Here is a 26,926-nt window from a genome sequence, read left to right as displayed (position 1 = left end):
AGACAGGAAGGACATAATTTGAAATTGTGGGCAGTCCCTAATCTAGCTGTGCTGACTACCAGACTTTCATCTGTCCCTCGTAGGATACTCTTCAGATCCCCTTCATGCATATTCCAGCAGTTGGCACCCATATTTCTGATCAACTAGGCCAATGATTAGAAGGGGAAACATGAGAAAGACCCCTCCTGAGGTTCTATCACTAGGAAAAAAGGTGAGGAGAATTGGCCAGGCAGCAGGCATTTCCCCACTCTGCCAGTCCTCTGTTTTAATATCCCAAGATGTCAATCAGACTTTCATTCCCTTCCAGCAGGACAAAGTTTCACTAACAAACCAAAATTAAATTTTCTCAAATTTTCGTTGCACTCTCGCCCCCTTTTTCTCCATTTTAATGGTCTCATTCTGGAGGAGCAAGAGAGAGATGAAGGAATGGTCTCTCTCTCTCTTTTTTTACCTGGTTAACAAGCTCCTATTACTGTTAATGGACATCCTAACAGCCTAAAAGATGTGGAAAAAAAGACCGGGGGGGGGGGGGTGGAGATGTGCATATAACTGCACGGGGAAGGACAGGAGAATCTGCAAATTGAAACATGAAATTTGCCTTGCGTTCTCTCTCCAAATGATTTTTCTAAATGCATCTGGGAGGGGGGGAAAGCCCAAATGTCAGGAGGTGCTTAAAAAAAAGAAAGAAAGAAAGACTGACGACAGAGCAATGCCAGCGGATTTAACTAACAGAATCAAATACATGTAGAAGGCATTTCAAAGAACAAAGGGCTTTGGGGGAATGGTAAAACCATGAAGCAAATTAAAATATAAGAAACGAAAAAGGAGCCTCTGATGAAGCAGCTCAGCAATCTTGGGGGGAGGGGGGATTAGACCACAGATAAAAGGAAATTAGGCTTCCTAAACCCTGCTATGGGGTATCTCCAGAACAGAGACTGCCACCAGAAAAATCGCTGCTTTGCATCTGAGATGCAGGATTTCATGTCACTCAGCTGTTACCACAAACATGTTTGTGCCCTCGAACGGCAGAAAAATTAAAATGTATATCTTGTAAAGTGCCACGTACAGCTGCAGCATCAGAATGAAATGAGGTTCTTAACACAGCAGATAATGTGGCTATTTGGCTAGAAGGAGGGCCAGAGATCTACGAAAGAGGGTTTCAAATGGCCACAGAAAAGAAACATACCAGAATCTCATTAATCTTCAGTAGCAGGGAAGGAGGCACAGTCTGGATTTAACAAGATGTGTAAATTAGCTATCACTAGAGACGGGGATTGGTGGGGATGAAATTATGTTGCGCCCGAGTTCAAGGAGGCGGGAAAGAGCTGCAAAGTTCTCCAGCCTGGTGGTCGTCATTAGTCAGGGTAATTAACCACAGGAGCAGATTGTCAAAAGAGGTGAGTGATTCCCCGACTCGAAGGTTTCAAACACTAGAACAAGGACTTCTGAAAGGGGGGGGACACGTATGGCAATTTATTGCACCACCAAGAACAGACTGAAGACCTGTTTTTTTTGTTTGCTGCCAATTAAATCATCATACTGGCTTGTCAAAAAAATAAATAGATGGGTGTGATTAAAGATAATCATGAAAGTAACAGGAGAATATGTATTCATTCATTCTAGTTATTCCATTCTTGGAATACCATCATATGCTATACTGCTAGAAGGGATCTACCAAAGCCACTCATTCAGATGCCTCTGCATCCCTTCCAGTACAACCGTAAGCAGCATTACACCCTTCAAAGTCCTCTCAAGCCAATTAAATGAACAAATCTCGGGCTTGTGACCTCCCTCATTCACCGTCACCTCAAGCACTCTAAATTCTTACTCCCTTTCCTGGTTTGCAGCAACCCATACATCTGTCATGGCATCCTAACTGCGGGCTGGTTTGTCACAAACCAGGAAGTCAGGGAGAGGACTCAGGGGCATAGGAGAAAAAGAAAGAGCTTGTGTGTCTGAGGCTCACTTCACATAAAGCCAAGCCAGGGTTCGATACTACTGACTCAGTGACGGCAGTATTAAGTGATTGCTTACATGTGCAGAGCGACCATCTGCAAATGAGAAAAGGGCTCCTATGCCTTTAACAGAACTGCAGAAGGCTTCCTTGAAGCCCTTTGCAGACAACTAAATGAGGTGATAAGCAATGAGGAGGAGGAAGTGGGACCTGCTGTGCCCACTGGCATGACCCACCTCCTGACTTCCATGCGTTGATTGATTGTTCTGCAGAGATGTGATACCCTCCACTCAGTCTGAATCTTGATATCCCCCCCCCCCGGTTATGGTGGAAGCTCTGTGCTGGTCAATACATGAAGACCAGGGTCAAGTCCACCAGTCATGATGCCAATACCTTTCTCTGCACACTGATTAACTTACATCAGGACATCTGCATAAGGGATTATTGTGGAGCTTATTTCCAAGGAAGCATGAACTGCACCAGGCTAGAAGTTTCTCCTCTCATTTCTTAAGACAGAAACTGTACACACATTCTCTCTTGGTCTATATCACTTTTCCTGTGCTGAACTGGGAGCATGAAAGGTGGCATTATGTCTTACCACACAGGTGTCCCCACCACGTTAAACTTGGGGGGAGGTGTGGATTCTCTGGGTAAACTGGTGAAGGGAAGGCTGTGATTGAGCCATGATTAAGAGCACTGTGCCCTGAGCACCTTCAGCACGGAAAGTTGGCCAATGAATTGACGATCACAGGCTTAGAATATGACAGTAGTATTGGAAATCTGACTGCAGCTCATGGGTCATGGTTCAAAACTGGCTCATGGTTCAGACTGCACCAGTGGTACAACATCCATTGCACTGGGTTCTAAGAGCTCTCCTCACAAAGGGACCTTCCTAGTGCGTCTTTTGCAGAATTTTTTTAAGAGAAAGAAAAAGCTAGAAAGAAGGTAATTTCACAGATTACAAAGCAATGAACTTGGGTTTATTGCCAAATATACACTGCATGATAAGTTTACTTTTTGCTACATGTGTTTCAAGGATCCATTTGTCATTTTCACATTTTACATTTTTAGGTGTATATAAATGCAATATGTATAAAGCCCCAGGATCTGAGTTATCCTCTAATTTTATCAATCCTTTATAAATATTATTTGAAGGTCCACTAAGGCATTCTGACAAATACTAATATGCTCACCAAATTTTGGCAACACAAAAGGAACCATTAATATTGATTAATAATAAGGAAAGGAAAGCCCCTACACTAATATGATAATATAGACCATTACTCCTGTTTAATCAGGGATAAAAGATACTCAGAACAATTTTATCAAATGGGATAAATATAAAAATTGCCTTATGGATGCATCTGATCCAACTGCATTCATTTCTAAGTAGTTAATACCCAAGTTTATATGAACCATGAGTATGGCAAAATTAACAAAAAAGAAAGGGGGTAAAATAGGATTAATGTTCCAAAACAGAGTGAAAGCATTCAACCAGGTTAAATAGAACTCTGACTTATTTATAATTTTAACTTTATTTTAACATTTATCATTTTAACTTTGAAGACACCACGGCACACAGCGCCCAGAAGCCATGACATGAATGCCAGAGTGGCTCTCACACCTATTGGAAGCTATTTGGCCCATGCTGAAAGTGACACAAGCATGAATTTCACAGAGCGACACATACAGACATCCAACAGGGGAGTCCAGGGGAGCATGTGCCCCATGTAGATAGGAAACAGCTGGGAATTGGTTGGAGAGCCAAGAGTTCCTACAGTTGCCCACTACCCAACAAGTTCCAAGAAATTGGTGCACCCAGAGGGTTATCAATCCAGGACTAAGACCTGTGTTCTCTGAAGCCACATGATATCTGGCTGGGAACACAGACATATTTTATAAATACCATCCAACCGATTATGACCAACCTAGTGCTGACATTACTCATCAGGAACCAAGAGATCTGAGGAGCTTTGGTTATACAGAATAACTAGATAAGGCTGTCTTCCCGCAGCATGGAACCACAGGCAATCATGATTTGAAGCACCACAAAAACAGTTAGTATTTAGATAGGGCAGCATAAGTTTAAAATATCTCTTTGGGCTGATGTTTTTGTGGTGGTTACATTACTAAACTAACCTTCATCCCTTACAGAAGTATTAAGCAGTGTGGAGCAGTTTGGGAAGATCTGAGTTAACAGGTAGAAATCCAAAACCACAAACAAAATCTGTGTCATACCTTTTATAAGGACCAACCAAAATGACACAAAATAGTTTGCAAGCTTCTAAGCGCTCCAGAATGACTCATCATGCTGGATGTGACAAAAATAAAGGGGTGGGGGAAGCACATATTTCAGGTCATGATCTCTATTAATTTAAAACATTTATTAGTTGCATTTCTGCTGTACAGGTACTCAAGGTGGCCTACAGTCCAAATACAGTAAAATACATAAAAACCACACATTAAAATCAACAATTTAAAACTGCCAGTTGGCAGAAGAAGTAAAACTAATCCAATTCCATCATGAAGAAAACCATCTTCAGCTGCCTCCTAAAGACATATGGTAAGGGGGCCAGGTGCATCTCTCTGAGGAGATTATTCCATAATTGTGGGGCTGCCACTGAAAAGACCCTGTCTTGTGTACCTTCTTTGGTCAATGGGACAGTCAAGAGGACCTCTCCCTGTCATCTTAGTTCCCCAGCAGGAACATATGGGAGAAGACCAGATACCCTGGTCCCAAGCCATTCAAGGGTTAAAACAACACCTTGCATTGGGTTTGGGAGTGGATCAGAAACTACTGTAATTGCTGTACTATGGGGGGAGGTGTAGGTGATCCCAGTAACTAGAGTTGCCAACCTCCAGGTGGTGGCTGGAGATGCCTTGTTATTACAATTGATCTCCAGGTGTCAGAGATCAGTTTACCTGGAGAAAATGGCTGCTTTGGAAGGTGGTCTCTATGGCATTATACCCCACTAAAATGCCGATTTTACCATAGAGTTTTGCCCAAAATCCAGAACATTGCCCCCAACATTGCTGATGTCACTTCTGGGCGACGCAGGCCCATCACCTGCAACACCACTGTTGGGGGTGGGGGTGGGGGCAACATCACTTCCCACTCCCAGAACATCCCCTTGCTGGTGGGTGAAAGGGACCTGGCAACCCTAAGGGACCTGCTGCACCCAGTACAAACACTTATGATGAACTGATAGCTCTACTGAAGACATATGCCCTGGAGAGCCCTGTGCTCCACTGAACAACACCTTCTGGTAGTCCCTGGCCCAAAGGACATCTGCTTAGCCTCAACCAGGGCCAGGGCCTTTTCTGCCCTGGCTCCCGTCTGGTAGAACACACTCCCAATTGAGATCAGGGCCCCGCGGGACTTGCCAGAATTCTGCAGGGTCTATAAAGAGGAGCTGTTCCACCAAGTCTTTGGTTGAGGCAGCGGATGTTTTTGCCATCTCGGCCTCCCCTGCCCATAGTAGGCCTACAGATGCCTACTATCCTACCAACATCTAACAAGAAGTGTATTAGGCTCCTATGGACTGCTGTTATTTGCTGCTGCCATCTTGTCTTTATTTAATTGGTTTTAATTGTATATTTATTGTTCTATCCTTGTTTTGAGCCGTCCTGAGCCCATCATGGCGTAGGGTGGGATGTAAAATGCAATAAATAAATAAATATAAATTTTTGCCCAACACCATCTGTTACTGTACAGAGGTCCTACTTTTTAAAGTGTGATCAGCGAGCCAGTGAAAATATAGCAGAATACGTTGCAGAGCTCAGTCACCTTGCTGAGCATTGTAAATGTGGGGATCTTCTGGAAGGCTTGTTACGAGATCGGCTCATCTGTAGAGATAAGGATGAGGCCATCCAGTGGTGCCTCCTCTCCAGGGGTCATTTCGTAGAAGGAAGCAACTTACCCTCCCTCTTCTCCTGCCTCCTCCTGGCTGAATGAGGGCCGGAAGTAGGGCAGCTGGAAGCAGGGGGCGGGGCTTCGTCATGTGCCCCGCCCCCCACACCTCACCCGGGGGAACTGCGTTCCCCTGCGTTCCCCCCCAAAATGACCTCTGCTCCTCTCTGAACAGAATCTCCCTTTTGCTGCAGCACAGCAACAAACATTAGCAGCTGAAGCCGCTTCATGTAATGTCAGAGAAATTCATAGCCAAGGATCTGCAGAACCAGGCCAGGACAACTCTGGCCTAGAGCTCTAGAAAAAGCTTAGTTAAGTATTTGTTAAGTCGGCTACTTAACAAGAGTCAGAGAGTGATTTCAGCCAGTGATTCAGCTTTAATGAGCAATACTTAACACAACCAGAACAGAACAACCAGAACAACTTGTGCATTGCAGCTGAGCTCCTTTTAAACTCTCCCGTGCTAATGCAACCACGCCCTACTGTACCTAACAACCAATAGGATTGTAAAGATAAAGTCCAATCACAGACGTTCCCTCTCAGGGAACTGGATGTTAGGTGATTGGTCGGCTCTTCCTGGGCTACCAATAGGAATTGAGGAATTAGGATCCTTGCCCAGGACAAAGCTTTGCATGGTGTTCCAATGAGTGAGTTCACATACAGTTTACATTGAATTGAATACACCACAGTATTGTTCCTCCTCATTCTGATAGCCAAGTTACCTGCCCTACAGTTACTTGTAACAAAAAGGCCTTCAGCCAAACGGAACTGGGTGTTTCTTGTTTGCTCCACTACACAAAAGCAACCCTGCCAGTAACTAGCCCGGACCAGCAGACTAACTACAACATTCTGCCCTAGCTGCAGCTTCCAAACACTCTTCAAGACTCAGTCTTGTCAGCAGGCAGGTTTACAATGGTGCTGGTGTTTTGTTACATCCCCGGCTTTCTGGGAGCAGGAAGTAACAGATTCCTCTGTTAGAAATACAAAGGCCAGCAACAGTCCAAATATCTCTAATGCCAGGCAAGATACACAGGCCACTCAAATGCTGAGAGCAGAAGTAGTGCATGGGAGTTCTTGTATAAACAAAGCGGGAGATAAAATGAAGGTGTTGCCCAACTGAAGCCAAAACAGGTAGCATTGTGGGTGAAATCCCATGACCACAGTGTCTTTATCAGCTGAACTTAGGTATTGTCAGAAGGGAAATAGAGCAAAGACATAGGCAGCTGTGTAGGTCCAATGCAAAGTCCAAAAACAAGAACAAAATCCATGTAATACTTTTTATTAGGACCAATCAAATGTCAGAGCATTACAAAATCTAATGTTCTGAATGATTTCAATCTTGTTTTCTCAAAGAATCCAGCAAAAAAATAATAATCTTGGAATCGATCTTTCCCTGAACATAGAAGGCCTCCACATATTTTCCAAATGAGATCCATAGCCCTCAATTACTAGATTATTTGGGATGAGGAAGATACTACACTTAAGATTTCTGTTTCCATTTGGGGAAAATAATGGTAATGATCATAAGTCATATGGAGACAGATGCACCCTAGAGTTTATCAGTTTATATTACAAGGGTGGAAAATTGATTCCAGAGAGTGTTTCTTGGAAGAAGTGGATAGTCTAGAATGGTTTTAACTTGAGCTAGGCCAGGCTTTGGGATGGGGCCGCTCTCCGGGCCTTCCCTCTGTAGCCACGCATGCAGAGGTTTTGGCTGTAGTGGGCATGGCCAACTCTGAAGCCAGCTGGAACTCCGTTCCTGTGCGTTCCTGCCCAAAAATAGCCCTGTTGAGTAGAGAGGGGGGGGGATTTTTCCAAAAGCATTTGAGAAAGTTATTGTATAGTAAGGCCAAGAGAAAAGTATTTCAGAATCGGACCAGGCAAATGGGCACAACATCAAGCCAGTGTGGCATTGTGGACAGAGCGTCAGACTAAGGGTTCGAATCCTCACATCACTTAATTGTTCCGGGCCCCAAGGATGCAAGGCTTGCCGTTACCAGGGCCAGGGCCTTTTCGGTGGCGGCTCCTTACTGGTGGAATGGACTCCCGGAAAAGACCAGGGCCCTGTGGACCTTTGGCAGTTCCACAGGGCCTGTAAAACGGAGCTCTTTCCACCAGGCTTTCAATTAGGAGCCACCGCCAGTAACACCACCAACTACTCCACCTGACCATCTGGAGCATAGGACTGGCCCTAACCCGTCGCTTGGCCGCTATTTACATCGGAGAGTATGTGAGACACTGCTGGACTGAGACCTCGGATTCCACAGTTATGAGCATGCCATCAATCCTTCTACATTTGGAGCACTTTAAATTAGTATGAGATGTATGGTAGAATTTTGATTGTTTTATGTTATTTAAATGTTTTATTGGTTTTATGTACTTAGGTACCTTGTACCGCTTTTGTGAGCTGCCCTGAGCCTGTTCGCAGGATGGGCGGGGTATAAATATAATAAATAAATAAATACATACATAAATAATGATAAAATTTGTTTAAATTACAAACAGGAAAGAAAAAAATGGCAACATTTTGCATTGTTGGTCTTTTTCATAAAACTCTGTAATCGGGGATGTAATTTGGATCAAGATGTTTTGCCATGAATTGTAATAGCTGACACACACACACATTATTTACTTTAATTTGCATTTGAGTTTGTTATAATGATCTATTATTCCCTGCTGGGCTAACTATAATTTTCTTTGCTTTGAAGTTAAATAAATTAAAAAAAAAAGGAAAATGGGGGGGGGGGTGTTTAATGAAAGGGACTGGAGAGGAACACAGAGAAAGAATGTACAGACTTATGATAAAAACATAAAAGCGGGACATATAATGCTGGTTGGGATTAGTATAAAGGTGTTTCCCAGTTTCTCAAAAGACTGAAGTGAAGACTACTAATATAGGAAATCCACTCATTTAATACAAAATATAGAAAGAATTTGAGTAATTAATGGACTAGAAAAAATGGACACATGTTCATTATAGGGAGAGTTTGCAGAAAGATGGCAGAAGCGCACGTCTGTTTCAGGAACAACAACACTGACTCAGAAAATGGCTGGAATTCTTTGAATACCATTGAATGGCCACCAGAGCAGACAAAAGACATGGAATAGCCTTGGTGTTTCAAAGTATTCAGCAAGGCTCCGTCTTTGAGATGAGTGACCTTAAAGAGCTAAGGATAAGAACAGAGGGGGAGAGCTGCAGAGACAACACTCGATTTAAGAACAAAAACCACAAGGAAGCTGTAAATGTAATTTTTAAGGCAGAAGAAGTGACCAGGTGGGGACCATCTAACTAGTGCAAGAAAGTTTTGTTTTTTTTGTTTTGTGATTTATATAAAAGATTCTCAATGGACAGATTCAAGCCTGTTTATCTCTTTTGCTCATTCCGAACAGTTGTGTGTTGGTATCTGCATGACAAGATTCCCCAAATGTCCCTGAATTGTTACTTGGAGAATAGACAAGACGGTTTCTTTCTTGATAACTATTTAAAATTAATTCTTTTTGAGAGACAATGAAAACTGGCAACACTGATAGATTAACTGTGATCTGTGTGACCACAGAGAACTTAATAGTTCCATGTCTACCAAAAGGACATCGAAACTGTGTCGTCCGCATATTTATTTAAAATACGTATACCCCACTTTTCTAAAATGCAGAGAGTTTCACAAAATAAAAACATAGATATAACAATGTTTAAATTGAAACCATCTGAAATTTAAAAACTAAACCATCTGAAATTCAAAAGCTTAACATCAATATTTAGATATTACTCTTCTCAGTAATACCACCCTTCTCAGAGCTATACAAAGGCCAACTTAAAAACAAAACAAAAAGCTGATTTTACAGGCTTTCCTAAAAGCTAACGTATTTGGGAGGTGGTCTTTTTTATCTTCTGCATTGGGGTGGTGATTTCCATGTTACACCAAAAAATGTTTGTTTTTAATTTTTTGTTTTTTATAAATGGCCAGATGACTGAGCATGTTCAGCTCCTCCAGCAAGCATTTAATGTTGAAGGCAGTTAAGTACCCATTTTAAAATGAGTAGAAAAGCAGGCAGGGTAACAGGAAACTGGCCTGATTGACCTAGGGTTGCCAGAACTGTTGGGGGGGGGGGGAAAACCACAGGATCATGTTAATTGGCATCACTCTGCTGCTGCAATGTCAATTCTGGTGTGAATCCGGAAGTGACATCATTGCACTAAGGCAGGGGACCAGGGGTGTGGAGCAGGAGGTCTCTCGCCAAAGTGGGGGACCTGAAGTCTAAATCAAGCCCTTCAAGGGTGAAATTAAGTTAGGGGATGCAAGTCATAAGGTGGCTTCTTCTCTGGGAGTCCAGTTAGGTGTAGTGGTTAAGTGCGCGGACTCTAATCTGGGAGAACCGGGTTTGATTCCCACTCCTCCACTTGCACCTGGCTGGATGACCTTGGGCAAGCCATAACTCTGGCACAGCTGTTCTTGAAAAAGAGCAGTTTCTGTCAAGAGTTCTCTCAGCCCCACCTACCTCACAGGGTGTCTGTTGTGGGGAGGGGAAGGGAAAGGAGTTTGTAAACTGCTCTGAGACTCCTTTGGGTAGTGAAGGGCGGGGTATAAATCCAATCTCCTCCTCCTCCTCCTCGTCCTCCTCCTCCTCTTCTTCTTCTTCTTCTGCTTCTTCTTCTTCTTCTTCTTCTTCTTCTTGCCACAGACTTTAAGGGCTCTGAATACTAAGTATGGATTAGGAAGCTCCACCGAGCGATAGCCTTTCTTAGGGCAAAACAGGTTTCACAGGGGGAGCAATATCGCTGTCTCCAATCACTATCTCTGTGTGACCATACGGTCTCTTCAAATACTCCCCACTCCTTCACATGCAGTTGCTGGGTGACCTTAGGCAAGCCACAGTTCTCTCAGAGCTTTTCTCTCAAGAGCAGTTCTCAAAGAGTTCTCTCAGCCCCACCTACCTCACAGGATGTCTGTTGTGGGGAGAGGAAGGGAAAGGAGATCGTAAGCTGCTCTGAGACTCCAAGTGAAGGACGGGGTATAAATCCAACCTCCTCCACCACCTCCACCTCCTCTTCTTCTTCCATGCTTTTTTCTTTGCAGCTTTACATGACAAGATATCAAATTCCATACAAAAATCAGTATAACTAGTTTTAAGTATAAATTCAACAGTGATCCTTCACTCACTGAGTAGTGAACATACATGTGTGAACAAGCCTTATTACTCATCGAAAAATCAACTGATGTATACATACGTTTCACAAGGATATTTTAGAAGACAAGGTCTTGAAATCATGGCTTGAGACACCTCCCCTCGCTAAAAAAAATCAAGCCTGATGAGAAATTCTGGAGAATACAAAAACTTGCCCACGGCTTTGTGTCATTCTGGTTGCTCCTCATATTACATGGCTTTTGTTTTGGATTAAGCTTTGGACGAATATGGCTGCTTGAAATATCCTCCTACAAGGACACTGTTCTTCAAAAACAATGATACACTCTACCACAATAGCCCTCTGCAGTAGGGTTGCCAGCTGTGGGTTGGGAAATACCTGGAGATTTGGGGGGGCGGAGCCTGGGGAGTGCCAGGTTTGGGGAGGAGAGGGATCTTAGAAGGGTGGACTGACCTTGGTCAGCTGGAGATGAACTGTAGTAGCGGGGGATCTCTCGGTGCCACATGGAGGATGGCAACCTGACTCTGCAGACTTCCAGCTGCACATATTGGAAGAATACGTATCCTCACAATGCACCCAATCAATGCTCCCTCTAAGCTGTGGAGTCTTGTGAGCAAAAATTCTACTTCGTGAGCTGCGGGCATTAAAGTTGTGAGCGAGCGATTTGGCTACTGCATGAATTAGTTTGCACTGGAGCCATCCTTCCTGAGCTAAGACAAAAAAGTGTGAGCTGGAGGCTAAAAAACTGTGAGTTAGCACACACTAACTCAGCTTAGAGGGAACACTGCACCCAATATATGTAGTCACCATTTCATGTGAATTGGGTAATGTGTTTCTGGTTCTCATTAATGGAAGCTGCACACACATGGAAAATCCACACATTGCCCAGTTCATATGAGATGCATCTATTATGTGCAATTGCCATCACGGGGACTTGCACACTCCTGATACCCATGGCTGTGAGAATCCTGGTTTGCATAAATCGAACAAAATGCCTTTAGAGGGCCACTGTGCCACTGCAAAGAAAAAGATGAGAAGAGATTATTATCATTTCTACTTTTCCCCATTAGGTACAGCAACTGATGAGACTGGCACACATCCCCTGTGTTGACGCTTCACCCTGACTCCAGAAACACCGAAACTTTAGACAAACATTCCTGTCTTGAGCCATCTTTGTTATTCTCCCTGCAGTCTTGTAGATTCAAAAGCACTGGAGAAACAGGCCATTTGCAAAAGGCCACATGGCCTTGCACAGTGAATGAGTTTTTGGTCAACTGGTGCAGCTTTATCCAAGAATGTAGTATGCATCATCTTGTGGCAAAACAGATGTGCCACTTTCTGCTTAAAAAGGCAGGGTTGTGCTGTGCAACAATCAGGAGGAGACTTTGAAGGCATGTCCCTCAGTGACCTCAATTCCACTCTACCTATAGCACCGCAGAACACCATCAAATCAAGCAAGTAGGATTTGGTGGTCTAGCAGAACAGCATAAAACATAAATCAAGAGTGATGGCAATGTTGTTAATACTATAATGAAAATGCTGATACAGTCCTAATGAAAATGCTTGCTGGAGATGGCAAGGTATCATTTAAGCCATGTTTGCAAAATCTGAAGGAACCCAAATTGAGTTGATCACATAGAGGTAAAAACAAAGAGCTGTGAATCAGGCAGAATGACTTAATATACACCGCACTGATTCAAACTGAAGGAAAAGAAAATCCTTATTCTGGCACTGCGTTTGTTCTTTATGTTTCAAAAGCTGGGGAAAGCAATCAAATCCATGGAGTTTTCTTCTTCAATGAGTTCTATTACAAAAACTCAGTTGGTTCAAGATTTATTGATCTGGATCAAGAATGAACTTCACAGACTCATACCAATGAGCCAACTGGTTGTAAGACCATATAAAATCATTACACTTCAGCACTTATCAAAATATTTCCCCTTCAGCTGTATTCACACTTAACTTTTAACACTTCCACTGCTCCCTCCAATTGCCACCCCGTGATATTTCTCACCATTCACTCCTACAGCCTCCAAACACAATTCTATTTAGTCCTCATGAAAATAAAGATGACATGATATGGACAGCAGAGGTATTGTTGCAGATTTTGGTGGGGGCAAGGTTCAGCAAGAAGCAAAGGTAGTATAATTGTTGTATTTTATAGGACTTGTTTAGATCCCATCTAAGATTTCTGTAAGTGCGGGGAGGGGGTGATATTCACCCATCCCCTTCTCCCATGACATCTCCAACCCCCCCCCATGTGGCTTGTGGGGGACCCCAAAGAATAGCCTGGGGGAACCAAAGGTCTCCTATTGGAGGAGGGGACCTGTGAAAACTGCCCCTGCACTTTGCGTCCATTGAAATTCTAGGCAGGATTAGGGTTGCCAGCTCCCCGGGAAAGGGGGGGTTTCCCATGCTACCAGCCCCCACCAATCAGCTGGTCAGTGGGGGACTTATCAGGAAAGACAGGAAGGCCCAGGCGACATGGCAATGTCACTTCCAGCATGCACAGGAAGTGGCATCATCACACTGGTGACATCTGGATGATGCTTTGGTATTTGGACAAAAACTCTATGGTAGAAACCATTTTTATCGTAGAGTTTTTGCCCAAATACCAGTATCACCAAGACACTGCAGCTTGATATCACTTCCTGAGCACACTAGAAATTATGTCTGTAGTTTTGGTTTCGTAACAAACCATGGCAGATTTTGGTTTGCCGAGTGGCTAATAAATGTGGGCGGGCATGAGAAGAAGAGAGGGATGTCTATAACCTGTGACTGGTTCACACAACACCAGACTATGATTTGGCATTACACTTCAACCAATGGAATCTTCAGCAGAGCTACAACTGACTGCAGGCCCACTGACTGCAAAAGGTTTAGAAATGGGTAACTCTGCCCTGGATGGCACTGTTTCTATAATGAGATTAGGTGCAGAGGACTCCTTCATTTTCTACATTTAGGAAGGCATGCAAAATGTTTCATTAAAAATTATTTTCAAGGCCATTTGGTGGAGGGTAAATTGTTTTAGTAGATTGAGCTCTGGTATTTTTATGTTGTTGTTTGATTGTTCTGTTTTTATGTATTTGCAACACTGTCTCTTTGTTAGTTGTCTGGGTTTAAGCGGGTAAGGGAGGATATAAATATTGTAATAAATAAAATTATTTTTAAAAATTCGGTATGAAACATCCTTATACATGACCACATTTTTTAATGGACGTAGATATTTACACCCCACTTCTCTCTTTAGCAGAGACCCAAAGTGGCTTACAACGTCATTCTTCCCTCTACCATTTTATCCTCACAATACCAACTCTGTGAAGTGAGTGTGTGTGTGTGTGTGTGTGTGTGTGTGTGTGTGTGTGTGTGTGTGTGTGTGAGAGAGAGAGAGAGAGAGAGAGAGAGAGAGAGAGAGAGAGAGAGAGAGAGAGAGAGACTGTTCCAATGTCACCAGGCACGTTTCCATGTCAAAGAGGAGATTTGAACCTGGGTCTCATGGGATCTAACCTTACACTCTGACCACTGTGCCACATTGGTTCACGAAAAGTTGAGATGTACCCTAGTACTCAAAAGAATGTTTCAGATCTTAGGACCAAACTGCTTGTTGTTTTTTGGGCAGATCAGGTTGGGTTCCATGGACCTGACTCGGTTTTTCCACAGTCACAGAGCAGCTGTGGGAAAGGCATTATTAAACTCCCAAGGAGCCCAATTCTGCTGGAACTGTGGCATGGGGGGGGGGGAAGACCTCAAAATTATTGGACAAAATGGATCCAGTCATACTCGAATACTGTGTGTCAGGCACTGCAAGACTCTAAAACCGTGTGTTAGAGGAAACAGCTAATGGCATGGCAAGGGAGGAAACAGACACTGCGGCCAGAAACCATTGAAGGTTGGGAGCCAGAGACACAATCCCACCTCACTTCCTGATAGTGTTGCCAACCTCCAGGTGGTAGCTGGGGATCTCCTGGAATTACAACTGATCTCCAGGTGACAGAGATCTGCTCACTGGGAGGAAATGGCAGCTTTGGAAGGTGGATTCTATGGCACTATACGCCATTGAAGTTTCTCCCCCTCCCCAAACCTCAGTCTCCTCAGACCCCACCCCAAAAATCTCCAGGTATTTCCCAACCCTACTTCCTGCTCTGTAGCTTCACAGTCACTCTGTCTTGTAAACGCTTTGATTCTCCCTGCTTATCTGACTGTTCCTTGGCCTCCCTGCTGTTGCCTGCCAACGAGAATTATTTCTCGGTCTGCTGTCCAGCTCATCTCGCCCAGCTAAGTCCTGTCTTGTCCTTAATCTTATGGACTGTGGCCTCGGCCTCAGCTGCTTGCCTGCACTGCAGACTCGGCTTACCTCTTCTGCTCAGGCCACCCAAATTTAACTTCCACCTCAGCCATTGATCATCTGTCAGTAGCCCCTAGCCTGGATGAACTCATAAACAAGGCTAATGATACACAGTCAAATCTACTTGGGGAAATAGCAAAAAAGCGACATCGCTATTATATGGTCAAGAAATGGAGGTGTCGCACTTTCCCTTCCTAGTGAAGCCCTAAACATCAGTAAGAGATCTTTGCTTATAGTGCACTGAACTGCCAGGGATTTTGCATAAAAATTCATGAGCGACAGTATCTATTTCAGCTACAGCAGAGAGCAGGAACGGGGAGGGGAGGCAGTAGTCGTGGAAGAAAGTTTGTGCCTTACCATTCAGACAGGGTTCATTTTGAGTGATGATTGCAAACCAGCCGTGGAAATTACAGATGCTCCTCTGCTCACTGTTATTTTGCTGCATCTCCAGTAATCGCCAGTGATCATTTATAACAGCGTGTCTGATGACTTTCAAAACATAACTGGAAAGGATACTTCTGTGGAGAGCAGGGGCTACTCAAAGGAGAAATCAATCTTGGCTGCTCGGGGAGGTAACTTCATGCGGCTGTTGCTATCAGACAATGAGACATTTCGACAGACAAAAATAGGGACTGGGAGAGTATTGCTCTTAAAAGACGCATTCCAACCTGCTGGATTCAGTGCGCTGGAGCAGACGGAACTAGAACATTCTGGTCCGTGCCTTGAGATCAAGAGGGAAATGGCGGGGGGGGGGAGTTTATGAATGCATTTATTCAACCAGCAATGGATTTAGTGGAAAGAACAAATGTAACATTAGAAGCTGATACTATCCTACATAACCCCTTCTGCTCTCAATCCACAGAGGATGCATGTCGGTTCAATCTGCCCAAGTGACTCAGCCAGGTTCCTTCAAGTCCACCCAGCTTCTTTCCAGCTTGTTTGGTATTGTATGCTCTCCTGGACAGCATCATTGTCTCAGCCAAAATGGCAGCCGTTATGACAGTTCCAAGTGCCACTGCTGTCCTGCTGACATGACGTAATAAAGATGCTCAGCGCTGATCCCATGGCACTGCTGGGAGCACCATTTTGTTTTAATTACAGCTTGTGAGAATGCACGTGGTTTTAACTGTATAACACTGCAATGGATAGTTCTAAAAAGAAATAAGGCCTGTTTCGTTGCAACATCTATATATAGCCTTTTTCTCTTCCCTTTTGCTATATTGCTGCAACGTCCTATGATTTCCTTAACCATACTTACATATTTCCCAGTGACTAGATGGTTACAAGAAGATCCTTTCATATTTTATATGAAAAGTATTTTTTTTAAGCCCTGCTTGTACTTGGGTCCCTCATATCTGCCCTCGGTCCCCCATACCTGCAGGACTACCTGTCTTGCTATGGTCTGAGGAAAGTTTTCAGAAGGTGCTACGGTTACCCTGCCCTGCAAATGATAAAACACCTCTCCAGTCACCTGCCATTGCCTGCATTTCCCCATATTACTGATCTCAGACTGTTTTATCGGCAGTTCAGCACATTTGTCCATTTGGTCTGTTTTCCTAACCCGAAACAACCCTGGAGGACAATACTTGCCACATTGGGGGGAAACTGCTAAGCTGCATACAAATTTCCCCAAAGAAGAAAACAGTGGTTCACTGCAGGTCAGGAAAATGGCATGAGGGGAGGCTTAGCACCCTCTTCACATTCAGCCCACCTGTGCCTGGGAATTAAGTTTCCAGCTCAAAAGAAAGAGAGTTGGTTTTATACCCCACTTTTCTCTGCCTTAAGGAGTCTCAAAGCAGCTTACAATCACCTTTCTTTCTTCTCCCCACAACAGGCACCTTGTGAGGAAGGTGGGGCTCAGAGAGCTCTGAGAGAACTGTGACTGGCTCAAGGTCACCCAGCAGGCTCCACGTGGAGGAGCGTGGAATCAAACCCAGTTCTCCAGATTAGGGTCCACCACTCTTAACCACTACACCACAGTGGATCAAGAATTTGCAGTGCATGTCTGATCGCAGGAACACAGAAGAGAGAAAGCAAGGAAAGCACTACATGCAGTGAAGATAGAAGTTTTGTGGAAGCAGTTCAGTTTTTCAGAACATATTGACAAATGTTTCTTAAAGTGGTTAGTTTTTTTAAAAAAAGAAATAAATTATTTTTAAAACTCAAGGGCAGAGATTCCTAAACTTGTTGAACCTATGGGTAGAAACGTATGTCCAGTCTGAACATATACCCGAAAAGTACCTTATTGGGGTTGTTCAGGCATATATAGGTATCCGGACTGATATTCGAGATTCTTGGAATACCATTATACGAATCCTGAATACTTTTGGAAATATTTGAGACTATTTGGGAACATTCAGAGCTGGCATTTTAAGACTCCAAGGCCTGTTTTTCTTCTATTACATAGGTTTCCTGGGCAACGGGAGGGAGGAGGGAGGCAGCTGTCTCCAGGCACGGGGATCAGATGCTAAGGGGAGCACTAGAACTGTCTGCCCAATCATGATGACTCTCTCGCAGCCCATGGCTCCCTGAGCATGGGCAAGGACGATCAAAAGCAAGCCTGGCTGTAGCTTGACTCCATTTCAGGACAAGGTTACTTGGAGTGTGCTGGGTGCTGCTCTGGTCTGTGTCTGACTTGGATTAATTCTGCTGCCTGCCTGGGAAGACCTTCTGGACAACTTCAGGACTGGTTTGCACACACTGGACTTTGTTTTAAAATATTACTTAAAACATTATTTCAAGTTTTTCCGTTTTGCCAGGAGGGTTTGTAGTGTGTGTGTGTGGGGGGGGCTTGTTCTCTTTCTGGTTCTTTATAAAACTAATACAACTAATTTTCTTCCCTTTGTTCTGCACTGTTTTTAAAAGAGTTTTTATGGATTTGTATTTTCTGATCTATGTTTAATCTGATCTCCTATTGTATGTGTATACGTATGCCAATAAAGGCTTGTCAAATGTAAATGTAAAAGTTTAAATGGCTCATGCTGTTTTGTTGGGTTCTCTTCTCTCAGCTTTAGATTTCTGACGGATTTGCATTTCAATCTGGGGTCTGTGATGGGAAGGATTCCAAATTGTTACTGTTTTTAAAAAGTTTATCTTCCAGTATTCTTCTCGTTCTGGTTTTACAGTTGTTCTTCTGTAGTTGTCTTAAAGATCTTTCTGTGTTGTGTTTGTTAGGGGAGTGGTTCAATAAAGTTTTCAGGTGTTCCTGTTGGTTTTGAAGATGTTTAACTGTTGTAGCAGGTTCTGAAGGAAATCTTTGCTTAGGTCTTCTTGCCAAAGGGAATGACGAGGCCAGGGCTGTGGGGGGCGAGAGTGTCAGGCTAGGAAGGAGGGTGGTGGAAAGTACTGTCAAGTCACGGCTGACTGGTGGCGACACCGTCGGGTTTTTCGAGGCAAACAGAGGGTGGTTTGCCGTTCCTCTGCATAGCAACCCTGCACTGCCTTGACAGTCTCCCACCCAAGGACTGACCAGGACCGACCCTACTGGCCCATCCAGGTGAGAGCAGAGACACACTCAGGTGGCTTGCCATGGCCTGCCTCTGCGTACCAACCCTGGACCTCCTTGGTGGTTTCCCATCCACGTACTGACCAGGACCAACCCTGCTTAGCTTCTGAGATCTGAAGTACTACCTTGGGCCAGGCCAGGAATAACTGTAGGGGTTTAGCTATTTTTTTAAAATGAATTTCAGCTTAGGGTTCACTGTTCTCAAAAAAAAATAAGGAGGCTTTGGTTAGGCTTTCAAAATAATAATAAGCCAGCTTGTTTTAAAAAATTGCAGCATAGGTCTGCTTTTAAACGTAAGCATCCTGTCTTGTTCTCTTCACACAGGAGGAATAGCCTGAGCTGTCCTTTGGGCTAAACTTGGTGGATGAGAGTCTTTGGGCTCTCAAGTTCACCTGAGGGACCCAGAGGCTGCTGGAGGAACTAGCCTGGAGGCCCCTTCTCCAGTTCCTCCATAGTCCAGCAGGCCCTCCAAGGAGAGAGAGGAGGAGAGGTTGGAGGGGATACAAGAGGAACCCTGAGGAGCTGCCATCTCAACCCCTTCTCCCCTGAGCATCTCCTTCTGCCCACCTGACACAGTGTTTGCCCCTTGCCCCTCAGAGCAGGTGGTTCCAGTGGTATCCACAGCTTATTCCTCCATGGTCTGGAAGCAATTCCAGTCAGTGGAGGGTCCTCATTTTGCACAGTGCCTGTGCAAGACCTGGGTAATCTCTCAATGACTGGGCTCAGGAACCATTTGAAGAAGCACCATGAGGCAGCGGAATTTTGGAATTCATGCCCCCCCCCAATAAACTCTAATAGAAATTCCAAAATAGTATGGAGGGACTCAAATACCTGTATGGAACCTGTTCCCAAACTCTGAATCCAAAAATATCATATATATTTTTCAGGTGTACATCTGTACTTATGGGCACATTAGGATTTTTGAGAATGAACAGTAGGCCCCTCCACAAAATAGCTGCCATGAGGGCCAAGGCCAATCACAAAATATTGGGGGGGGGGGTTTATAAGGCAAGCATCCTTGTACAATGTTTCCCAATAGATACTCTCTCCAGACACAAAGGTAATGCCTCCTGAGAAGCCCCTCCCAGCAGGAGTCACAAAAAAAGGCTAATGACCCTGCCTGCCATCAGAGAGGCACTTCTTCCTGATGGTTCAAGACTGCCCCACCCTGGAGGACCGGAGAACTGTCGGTTAGTTAATTTATAACTATATTTTACTAGCTTGACTACCATTTGGATTTCCTACCAAAATGTCTTCAGGCCATTTCTTGAAGTGTGGGACAATGTTTTCTTGAAAGGTATTAAAAGGTACAGGGTTGTTGAGAACCAAACACCACAAGCTCCCAGGTAAAGGTTCCACCTGACCACCAGAGCCGTAACAAGTCACTAATCATGGACTATCCATCTCCATGGCCTTGACTGTGACTAGGTCTCTCCCTCAAATTTTGAACCTAGTCTTGGTCTTGCTCAGACATTATAGCAAGAATACACCATATACCATCCAACTACAAGGCTATTCAATTTGATGATCCATCTAGAGATGCTTCCAAGACTTCCTTTATTTTGTGTATACATAACTCCCTATTAATACTTGTGCCATAGCCTAACCAGTTATCTACATTATATAAAACTACACTATCGGGGGGCGGGGGGGGGGGGAATGTGCAGCTAAATAAAAATAGGTTATTTACAGAAGGTACCTACAAAAAAGAAAAACACTTTTGTACAACTGTCAAAAAGAATATATACAAAATGCAATTAAATCTTGTTCCTGCATAAATAGATATTACAATGAAGCCATTAAAAAGGCAGGTTAATGCACTTGCCATGGTTTCTATAGCTTAAAAAAAGACTATTCTCCTTCCGCTTATTTTACCTATAATAGAACGTAATTTATTTTCATTACTGCTGGCCCCTCTATGCTCCCGATATAAATTGAGCCCAGGTTTTGTTTATTTATCAATTGTTTCCATGTTAATTCCTTGAAAAAACTAAGGTTGGCATACAGAATGCGCTCTCATTTTTACAGCCACAGTATGAAGTTTAGGCAAAGATAGCTGCTTGGCTCACGCAAAACCCACATTTTAATTAAACAACCCCAGTTAGTATACTCGTCTGAAAGCGGGAAACACGGTGGAGCAAGTGGTATCAGTGTTTAAGGGATGTTAAACCAGGACCTGAAACCATGGTCTCAAGGTGGTTTATTAATTATAGCTTCATGTGAACATAAACACCCTGGCTTGTTCCCCTTGCCTCAATACACACCTGGATACCAGTTGGACAGCGCCAGTTCTGGGTTTTGGAGGGTCATGGGCAAAGAATGCCCAGGGGTCAACTATCAACCCTCCCTTCGACCCACCTATCCACGTTCCCCCCCAACCTGCCTGTGCATCCTTCCCCCCTCTTCACGAGCTCTCCCCCCAACTGAACTCATAGCCACCCACAAACCCTTTCCCCAAGAGTGCCAAGCAAACAACCGGGAGTGCCACCATCATGGCTGTCAGGAGCTGGGATTATGGTGTGCTCATGAGCAGGCAGGAGAATGACGTGTGTGCAAGCAGCAGGGGAAGTATGAGGGAGGCAGGGACTGGCATAGGGTTGCCAAGTCTGGGTTGAGAAATTCCTGGAGATTTGGGGCTGGGGCTTGGGTATGGTGGGGTTTGAACAAGGGGGAAATTTAGTGGGACATAATGCCATCGAGTCCACCCTACGAAGCAGCCATTTTCTTCAGAGGAACTGATCTCTGTAGTCTGGCAATCAGTAGTAATACCAGGAGATCTCCAGTTCACACCTGGAGGTTGGCAACCCTAGGCTGGCAGCATTGGGCCTCGCTGACTTCCCCACTGCAAGACAGGCTCAGCGGGGGAAAGGATGAAGGTGATGAATCGAGCATTGGTTGAAGCAAACCAGGATTTGAGTGGCCACCTCTAAGCCAAATCCTGATTTCACAAGCTAACCCTAGTCAAAACAAACCCTGATTTCATGCTGTGTCTGAACTCAGCCAGTGCTTTAGTCCACACATTGCACCGAACTGTACTACAGGCTTCTGAACAAATGGCAAACTATGGTTTAAAGATGCTTGTCTGCTTTTGTGGTTCATCTGTTTAGCAGTCCCCTCTTAAGACACAGTGCTTTCTACAGACCGAGGACTGGAAGAAACTAAGGCTTGCCGATTCAAATAACAAGACAAACCAGAATTAACACAAATCATGGGGGAGCAATCCAAATGTTTGCGTTAGGTATATTTAGTTTTAACAGATTCTTTTTATCCTGCACTTATATCTGGGAATTCAAGGTGGCATAGCTTGATCTCTTCTCCTTTATTTTACCCTCACAATAACCCTGTGACTTAGGTCCTTTCCATATTTGCCTGCCACTCCGGATTTTCCCAGTGTTCGAGTCCACTGCAAAACAGCATCCAAATAACTCAGGGCAACAGCAGGCTGACCACTGAAGGGAGGTAATGTAATGCAAAATGGGGGGGGGAGCAGAATAAAAATAAGGTAGAACTCAATTTTAGTGCACAATGGAAATAAAACCTGGATTAAAAAGAAGGCTGAATTTGATTTTAGTGCAGAATTGCTTGGAGGACACCGTGATGAGCATGGATTGAAAGGAGAGCGCAGAAAGGGCCATAGATTAGGCTGCGAGAGATAGTGACTGTCCAAAGGTCATCCAGTGAACTTCCATAGTACACTGTGGAACTCAAGCCAACACCTTTGACTACTACACCAACATGGCTGTCACATTGGTTGTGGTCTGGAGGTCCCTGGAACTCTGTGCCATATCATTTATTTGAATACAGCAACTGGTCACCTATTTAGAGTCATTCACCAAAAATTCTGGAGCACAAGCATTTCCCACGCAGGTTATTCAAACTGTAAGTAATTCTTACGAACTATGCTATGGGAAGTATTGCAGTTTGAAAATATTTTTTAATCCCCTTTGCCTTCTTCCATGTGCAAAACTAAAGCAGACACTGAAATAATGTTGGGGAGGGAGAAATCCAAAAGACAAACTATTTAATAATAAATATCTCATCAAAAAAATTACATACTCAGAATGGGTTCGGCAGCAAAGTAGCAGCTGCTGTGTGTTTTCTCCCCCCCTACGACTGATTAATATGCTGATCAGATTCTCATAATCAGGAATAAGAGCCATTAATCTCAAAATTTGAGCACTGTTAGCAAGAAAGAAATACTTAGTTCAAAATGTAAGCTAGATTTTTTTTTAGAAAAAAAAATCATTGAGTTCCACAAGCTCAGGCAGCCCCTACACACCATTTTAGAAGTGATTCTTAAACTGGATCCTAAAAGAGCAAGATGGACCAGTTAGTAGAACATATATGATTTAGGGCACAAATCTTAAAACCAGCCTGCAAACTGCTCAGCATCTCCAGTAATACCCATGCAAGAATAATGCAGAGTAGAAGGAGGAAGAGGAGGAGATCAGAGTCTCGGAGTGGCTTACAATCTCCTTCCTTTCATCTCCCCACAACAGACACCTTGTGAGACAGGTGGGACTGAGAACGCTCTGAGAGAGCCGTGACTGACCCAAGGTCACCCAGCTGGCTGCATGTAGAGGAGTGGAGAATCGAACCAGGTTCTCTCCAGATTAGAGTCCGCTGCTCTTAACCACTATACCAAACTGGCTTTCAAAATAGCATGGAGATACACAAAACACTGCTGTGCTGGCCCTGTACCAGTGTAACCCTGCCTCTGGCCTGGCTAAACCAGCATATGGGCTGGAAAAGAGAGGAATTCTCAAAGGCATGCCAGTAGAGGAAAGGGGTTTATTTGGTAATCTAAGCCCCCTGAGACCACTTCTGGGTGCTGGCATACCATTAGACCAGTGAAAAAAACTAGCATATATAAAAATTTACCCACTGAATTCAAACAGTATGACCAAAAAACTGCCCCCACTTCCACCCGCCATGCATACACAGCCACGGCACCACTCAGGACACCAAGTCCTTTTGTGATAATAATGCACTTTCAATCCCCTTTCAATGCATTTTGCAACTGGATTTTACAGTGTGAAATGGCAAAATCCACTTGCAAACAATTGCTACAGTGTATTGAAAGTAGATTGAAAGTGCATTCTTCAGCATGTGTAAAAGTGCCTTTAGTGTGCAGCCAATCACAGCTCTCCTGAGCAGTATATAAACTACACACAGGGATACATACATCTTCAAAAACAGGCCATGCACCAAAAGGCTACTACAACTCTGTGGCCTCTCAGCAGAGGATTCAGATTTCCTGTTGCAGCCACAAAGGCTAAATATCTAGGATGAGTTTGTGGATTCATGATAGGGAATCCACTGCAAGGTCGCTACCACTCAGTGAGGCTCCCATTGTTGTCCTATTGCCTGAGGTAACATTCTAGGGCGATCACTGACGTTATGTATCCTTATTGCCATAGGAAATAAAAAAGGGTACAATTCCACTGTGCTGTGTTGACACAATCTTCCTTTAGTGCCAGATGGACCAGAGTACACCTGAAAATTTGGATCTCCCAAGATCAAACTGCTGTACCAGGAGCTAGAAACACACAGCACCCAGTTCCTCCTGTTAGTTGAGCTGTTGGTACAGCTTCAACCAGTCTCAGACAAGGAGCATCATTGGTTGTCACACTGCTACTAGGTTATTCAATATTCTGCCTCTAATACATGCCAGGAGTTTGAAGGGTTGTGCAAACTACCCTCTCTCTTTCAACTCTCTGGAACTCTGGATTACGTATTTAAGATACGATATTTAAAGCACGCCTCCTTGACTCTCTTTAGCAGGCCTAAACAGAACCCCCACATTCAGAAGCAGTGTATCTCTGAAAACCAGGTGCCAGGGACTTACAACAGGAGAAGGTCATTGCCTTCATGCTCCTTTACAAACTTCTGGCCTGCCATGGACATGACTCAGGACCTTTGACCTGATCCAGCATGGCTATTTGTATGTCTCTGTGACAATATATTCTGACATTTTCAGGTCGGAAATTTGATTTATGATCTTCAACAGTTCTGTTTTGGTGCAGTGGATTCTACCACCCTAAAGAGAGTTCAGTGGGATTATGCTACAAGGTAGACTCGAAGAAGCAAAATCTAGCCAGTGCTTTTAGAATACGTATGTGCGCAAATACTGATACGTACACGCAAATCTTTGCGTGAGGATAGAGCCCAGCCATCATCATTACAACTGATCAAGAGATGCATTCACAGTAATGATTACATCAGATCTGGTTTAGAGTTGCCCAACAGGATGTGTCATGTAATCTTCCACGAGACGGTCCAGTCACATGAGGTTAAATCCAGTTATGTGGACACAGGAACAGACACGGTGTTCACCTTGGCCAGGTATTTACAATCAGAAGAGACGAGCGAAAAGGCAACGAGATGGTGACGCAACCAGCAGAAAAGTTATCCTCGTGCTGTTCGGGAGTACAGATTGTTTTTGCTGCTCTCCATCTCCTTGACTACACTGCTATGAATTATTTATCAAATGAGCAATTAAATCTCAAACTGCAAGGCTGATCTTCTCAAAAGGCTGGGTGGGACTTGAGGGCACTGTCATGCTTAGCATTACTTGACAGCAGCAGAAGTCAGAGCTGGCCTTCCTAGGAAACATGGACTTCTTCATGTCTGAACGAAGGCAAAGGCGATTCCCATTGCAATATTCATCGTTTAACATTCTGCGACAGACATCCCAATTTCTGACCGGAAAAAGTTCCAAGAGCAGCTCTACCAGATTTAGCTTCCAGAGAATGAAAGAGAATTATGGTGATTTTGCTTCACTTACCGAAATAATAACAATAGCAACGACAACAATAAGCAGGGTATGCTGGCAGTGAACAGACAGAACCTTCTGCAAGTAGCAGAATCCCGGAGAGCCTGTGGAACAGCCCCTGAAGCTACACCTGCAGCTCTAGCTAACAGGATCTAGAAACATATGGCTCTTAGATCTATCCATTCAAATCCAAAACTAGAGATTCTACAGAAATTCACACTCCGTGCACTCAGAAGATGAGAAATAGAACAGGAGTCCAACCGCACTTTAAAGATCAACAAAATTTATTCCAGCATAAATGTTCAGAGTCTGGGTGTCAGCTTCCCTTAACACCCCTCTGAAATGCAAAGTAAGAGCAGCAGCCTCCCAGAAATCTTCTCTGGTTCTAACAGTGGATCCAAGGTTGCAGTCACACACACACACTAAATAATCCACTTTCAATGTACTTTCCAACTGGATTGTGCCAGTTCACACAGTAAAATCCAGTTGGAAAGTGCACTGAAAGTGGATTATTTAGTGTGTGGTCCATTCTGCATCTGGCATTGACTCCATGAGTGATTTCCCACAAGCGCTGCTCCGCGCTCACTCCTCCCTTTTGCCCCGATGGGACGTGTCAATTTCACATAAGCTGCTGCACGGCCGCATTTTGCCCCGCAGCTTTGTGCGATTTTTCCCACATCTACTCAATCCTCAAAAAACAGGATTGAGTAGACGCGGGGAAAATCGCACGAAGCTGCGGGGCAAAATGCGGTCGCGCAGCAGCTTGTGTGAAATTGACACGTACCATCGGTCCAAAGAGAAGACTGAACGCGGAGCAGTGCTTGTGGGAAATCACCCCACCTTTTCTCAGCACTGAGGGAAAGGTGCAGCTCAGAGTCACATTCAGATACCCAGGGGCAAGGCCGTGCTGACTGTGAAGTCACCCCTGAACAGCCAAAAATCTGTGCAGAAGGTACCGTAAAACCCAATGAACAAAGGAAGTGAAAGCAGCATGCAGTGCAGAGGAGACATTTACGACTTGACGTGGCTGTGGAAAAACTGCGGGGAAACAGATGGGTGCAGAATCAGCCCAAGTCACAGAAGCATTGCTCCTCTCCTCCTCCAGTTGCCCTGCTGTGACAGTGGGGGCAGGCTGGCTGGTCAGAAGCAGAGGTCATTTTGGGGTGATCGCGGGGGATTGCAGTTCCCCCGGGTGAGGTACGGGGGACGGGGCACATGACGAAGCCCCGCCCCCTGCTTCCGGCCGCCCCGCTTCCGGCCCTCATTCAGCCAGGAGGAGGCAGGAGAAGAGGGA

The sequence above is a fragment of the Gekko japonicus genome, unplaced genomic scaffold, assembly GCF_001447785.1.
Source record: "Gekko japonicus isolate JY-2015 unplaced genomic scaffold, Gekko_japonicus_V1.1 scaffold656, whole genome shotgun sequence".
NCBI classification, from domain to species: domain Eukaryota; kingdom Metazoa; phylum Chordata; class Lepidosauria; order Squamata; family Gekkonidae; genus Gekko; species Gekko japonicus.
Note: the sequence above shows the minus strand (reverse complement) of the source record.